Here is a 6,000-nt window from a genome sequence, read left to right as displayed (position 1 = left end):
TGCTGTATAATTTGACACACTCAGGTAACAGAATGGGTTCAGTGTGACAAGCAGCCCTCCTGTGGTACTAAACAATCAGTTCACTCACAAATTGACCCGGCTTTCATTTGGAAATAGAGATCAAATCTCACTTCTGAGGAAAGACTGTGACAAGGGTGAAGACAGGTTAGAGGGTTACAATTAAACTATTTGACTATCCACTCAGAGATCAACAGTCACAGGAGTGATGGTGGCATGACATTGAAAATGCAGAATTGCAGCCCTTCAGATTTGTTAAAATGCAGGCAATATGGGAACTTTGAAATACAATGGTGTTGTATTTTCCAGAGCACTAATGCCAAATACATAATAATTGTGGTATCAGTTTAAATGTAACACATTGTCCTTCACTGGCTGATGTAGCCCGAAGCCTTCTGGTTACACACGTACTTCAGAAAAATTGTTTATGGAATTATGCTTCTTAGGTGAAGAGTCTGTCTTCTGCCAAGATTGTGGTTAAGCTGAATGATGCTGATACAGTACACATACATGGAAACTTACTATAATTGTTTGACTGTAGGGATCAACTAGAATTGTACTGAAAGTTTAAAAGATAGAAAACTCTGGTCCAGCACTGTGTGAAACAACGATACAAATGATAGAGTTGTTCTATATCTGTGCTGTGTATTACAATAACCACTAGCCCCACGATGGTATTGAACACTTGAAATGTTGTTATCTTGGCAAAACTGACTTTTTAATGGAGCTTAATTTAATTTTAATTTTAAATATCTATAAATGGCTAGTGACTACCTCTTTGTACACTGTAGCTCTAGACCATAAAATTAAAACAACCAGAAATGAGAAACTTATCTGATGAGGAGTCAAACAGCAACTGTTTAGCAGGAACTTAAATATAAATTTCCATCCTGACCAGAAGCTCGAATTTATTATTATCCAAGTGTTATTTCAGGAGTTCATAAATTCAATCAGAAGCCTAAATACTTCTCATCTTTTGAATGTACCATCCTTAAGGTATCCAAGTGTGGCTCTTTATGGACACATGTTTCCTGAAGCTCCAAGAATCAGATCTGCATTCAGAACATCTAAGGATGAAGGGAATTGATGAGGTTCTCTTATTTCTTGGTCTTTATATTGGAAAGGAAAATCTTTCTTAGAAGACACTGCACAAACTTGATTTACATTTTATTTATTTTAACAGTCCCCATGGGCACAACTAGCTGCAGAGGTTAAAGGGAACATGACTATTTGACAATTTCAGACTGATTTGTGGGAGATAGGCTCACCCAACAAGGAAAAAGAGGAAGAATTGTTAAGCAGGGCACCACTGATGGTTTCTAGACATCCTATTAGTCTTGAAGAAAATATCAGCTGGATAGGGAAACAAAAAAGGAAAAAAAAAATACAATGTAATATATGCTTCAATAGAAATATAAAAATATACCAGAGGCCTTTAAAGGTAGGCAATGGTGAAAATCAGCTTTTCAGTATTTGAGTAAAGAGTTTTAAAAGTCAGAGAGCACTGCTTCTTTAGACTGAGGCATATGGTATGTAGTGAGCAGTAGAAAGATATGAACGTAAGGGCTTACTAAGAGTTAAAGTGTCTGAAATATGTATGTCAAGATAAAAATTTGCACATCAAATCAGAAATGGTGGGGAAGTACAGAACAGTTTTCAGTAGAGAATATTATTAGATTACTTATTGATCACCATATTTAATGTATACCAAAGTGTATAATATGGCAAAGTCTTCTCATGTCCACAAATACTAATAACCCCAACCCAGCACCCTATTCTCCTTCCCAGCCATATTTTACTCCATAGCAATTATCACCTCTTAATATATAATAAGCCATATGCAACATGCTTAAGCCCCCACCCCCTCTGCCAAAACCTCCCTGGCTATTTGTTTTACTCTTTACTCCACTACTCTACTCAAGCCACACTAATCTCCTTTATGATCAATACACATGCCAGCCATCTCCCTCCTTGGAGCATTTGCAGTTGCTGTCCATTCTATTTGAAATGCTCTTTCCCTGGATATTGTATCATTTAATTCTTTTCAGGTACTCATCAAGTTTTTCCTGAGAAAAAACATCTTTAAACAATATATTAAATGTTATAGCCACTACCCTCCCTGCTTAGCAAATTCTATATACATTCCTAGACTGCTTTTTACATAGTAGTTTTTCTCATTGAACATATATACTTTGGATAATATTCTAGATGTTATACTATACGAAAATTCCATGAGTGCAGGTATTTTGTCTGTTTTGCTCATTGCTAACAAGTAATGCTAACAGTGCCCATGTTAAGCATATAGCAGATTCTCTGTAAATATTACTTGAAGGAATATATTCTCATTGTGTAACAGCTGTATGCACGTAACTATCTTTCTCTCACTAATAAGGTCCTTCAGATAGGGAGGTATTTTATTTGTTTATTTTAGGCTTAGTTTTCTGTTATATAAGACCCACACAAATAATTAATATGCAAGTTGTATTGGTAGACACTGCAAGCTAGTAATATGTGGGATTATACATGGTCCAGCTATGAGCTTCATTTTGCTCTGATAATATGGACTTAAAAATTAAATTATTAACCAATATTTTAAACAAGTATATTTAAGTTTAAACTCCATATATTTCATAGTAAACCTAGACCTTCTTTCTCTCATGGTAATAATCAATTAATGTCAACTATTAGTTGCATAATCTAGAGAAGACATATACTCACCAGTTAAAAATATCTCCCTTTCCCAACTCACTTTATTCACTTATACTTTGTCTTGCTTTCTCAATATTTTAGTTTGTAACCTCTGGTATAAGTACTGGAAAACTTGAGAAGAATGTAAATACATTATTTTCACTAAGTATTAGAACCTCTTCAAGAAAATTGGTTTTAATTATTTCTATTTTAAAATGAAATATAATTATTTGTTGATAGTAGAACTTTATTCACTGTATTAATGTGCATATTTTGATAATATTTATAATTATTTTCTGTTTGTTAATTTAACATATTAGCTAATTCAATATATTAATTAACTTCAGCTCTCTAAATTGATTACATCTAAAATATCACAAAGAGTCCTGCTGTCTTTGATTAGTAAACAGCCTTAAGAAAACCTAGAAAGGAAACACAGGAGCAGAGCAACAGAATTGGGAGGCTGGAAAACACAAACAGAGGTTAATTAACTTGAACTATTCTTCAATATTGGTATTTTTTCAACCCATTTTAGAGGGAACATAATGCTATGACAGTTTTTCAGAGTAAGCTGAAGGAATTCGAAAGTGTGATGAGAAGGTATCTATATGTTTACTGACCCAATGAACTTGAAGGTAGGCCAATCATTTTCCTGGCTCCATTCAAGATTTAGTCTCTATATTAGAAAACTTCTCAGACCCTGACTATACCTCCAGAAAGGTGGAACCATTCAAAGGAATGATTTAAATTTTACTGTGCATCTGCATGTTTAGATGCATGCACAATGTTTGAAATTTTTTGATGCCATTAGTCTAAGAAAGAGCATAAAAGAGTGATTCAGAAGAGGTGATTATATTTATAGGATCAAATGTCCTTGAGAAGGTAAGAGTACATGATTCTAAAGCTTGAGAATGAAGATGAGTTAACTAACTTCTGATATGAGTTAGGAGAAACAGGAAGGAAAACAGAGGATGTGGATTAGATGCAGGTGGTTTGTTACAATTGGTTCAAAGAAGAGGAGGTCATTACTAAGCAACCAAGTTTATATTTGTTATTAGTATCTATGTAAATAGATACCTATTGTGACATCAATATTTTAGAGAAATATAAGGTTACATCATCCACTCAGAGTGAGAAGTGAGAAAAAGTGTTGGAGGTTTGAGAGGAAAAGAGATAGTGTGAAAACAGGTGTAGAGTGTGGGCAAGTGCACATTATAATCAAGGACGATAGGATTTATGGGCAGTGTTAAGTTACTATTTGAGATTTTTGGTGTGAATTAGAGTAGGTCACTCAAAATGAATGTGTGATTTCTCCCAGATATAATCAGTTTGGCAGGGGCCAGTGAGGACTAGGCTAACTTTAATATTAATAATCACTAATGATTATTGTACTATGTGTACTAAATACTTTAAATATATACATTCTTTTACAACATCAAATACACAGATAGGTATGAATAATCGATCCAATATCACACATGAAATGTAGAGATTGAAATTGGAAAAATATTTGGGTTTATCCAGTGTGAGAGGTGGAGTGAAGGAGGAGCAAGATATTAAGAGTGTGGGGAATGGAGTGATTCCAAGAGCAAGTGAATGATGGAATTTAAGTAGAGAGTGGGATACTACATATCTAGATATCAGATATAGCACAGTTATTAAGAAGATTTTTTCCCTTCAAATAAGTACCTAATGTGAAATACCAAAATGTTATTTGGAGGTGATCCAGTCAAAGGGCAGTGAGACCAGGAATACCACAAAACCAAGGAAAAGAGTGGGAAAAGGGCCATTATCTTCACTCCACAGTGGAAAGAGAGAACGGTGGGAAAAGAGAGGTGATCTTGAATGTGGAGGAATAATTGAGAAATCATCACTAAGTGTTGTATATCAGGTTTCTATTTATTTAAATTTAGAATCACACATCAAATAAGCTATATTTAAAATGAAATATTTAAAAACGTCTTAGTGGTTTTGGAGAGTCATTCAAGATTAAGTTAATTAAATATGGTAGCATTACATACGAATACCATGAGGCATGTTGATCATAATAGATTTGAATGCAGGTGTGTAGATTATCACAAATACCAGATTCTTTCAGAGTTATGGTTCTCCAGTTCACAGTAAGAGAAAACAAGATATGGATATGATGTACTGACAAGCTATGTGGAAGTTTCTTGAGTCAAAGGGAAGGTTGAAAATTTTTAGTGGAGAATATAGAACCCAGATAGCTCCATATGTTCTTAGAAGTAGAAATAATTCATCAGTTTTGCCTACATTTATCTACTGAATTAAAGATATTTCAACTTTTATTCTATTTTCTCCCCCACTTTTCTCAAAATTAATTTTTTTAAATGTATTTATCTAATAGATGGCTAAGCCATGATGGTAAGAGGAAGGTTCTGGTAAAAGAAGCCACCAGGACCCTTCAAAGTTTGGATAGGCTATGTAATGCTGCAGCAACAACTTTAAAATATCAGCGGCTTAATACAACAAAAGTGTATGTTGTACTTACATGACCTGTCCAAAGACTTTTGGCAGTTGGGCTCCGCTAATTCCATTCATGCAAAAGCTAGGATCACAGAAGCTTCACCATCTTATAACACTGCAACTGCAATAGACAACTTTCAGGTTTGTCTTGACAGATGAAGAGAGTATGGATAATCTTGTATTGGCACTTAATTTTATTTGCAAAGAAATACTACATTTTCCATCTACTTATAGATCATTTGTTAACTTGTCTCATGACCTTACTAAACATCAAGAACATTTTCTTGACAAGAGAGATCTTGCTGAGCACCAGTAATGTCTACCACAGACCACTGTAGCTTCTAAGGGGGATCAAATAGAGTGAATTACTGCCTTTGAGAAAGGGGGAATGAACTCTGGGAAACAACTGTTTACTATAGAAATATTATAAAAATTGAGATTCAAACTTTGTTTGTGATTGACACATAGGACACATTTCTTATATCCATTATAGAGGTGGAAATATAAAGGAAAATAATTTGCCCAATCATTAATGGCATAGCCCATGTCTTATTGAAGTACTTTCGCTGCTCCTTCCTTAGTTAAATAAAGTTCTTTTTAACCCTGAAAGTTCAGGATCAATGGTCCAAATTCTGTTTAGCATTTTCCAAACTCTTTATCTGTTCTCTGCTCTTATTTCATTTGCACATACCTTAACTCTAGCATTAGCACTTGTAACATGATTAGCTGGTATTCCTTATTGTCTTCTAAGATACAATGAAAGTACCTAAAATATATCAGAGTGAATATTGAGATTGAAAGTATATA

This window comes from Stenella coeruleoalba (genome assembly GCF_951394435.1).
Source record: "Stenella coeruleoalba genome assembly, chromosome: 18".
NCBI lineage: Eukaryota > Metazoa > Chordata > Mammalia > Artiodactyla > Delphinidae > Stenella > Stenella coeruleoalba.
Note: the sequence above shows the minus strand (reverse complement) of the source record.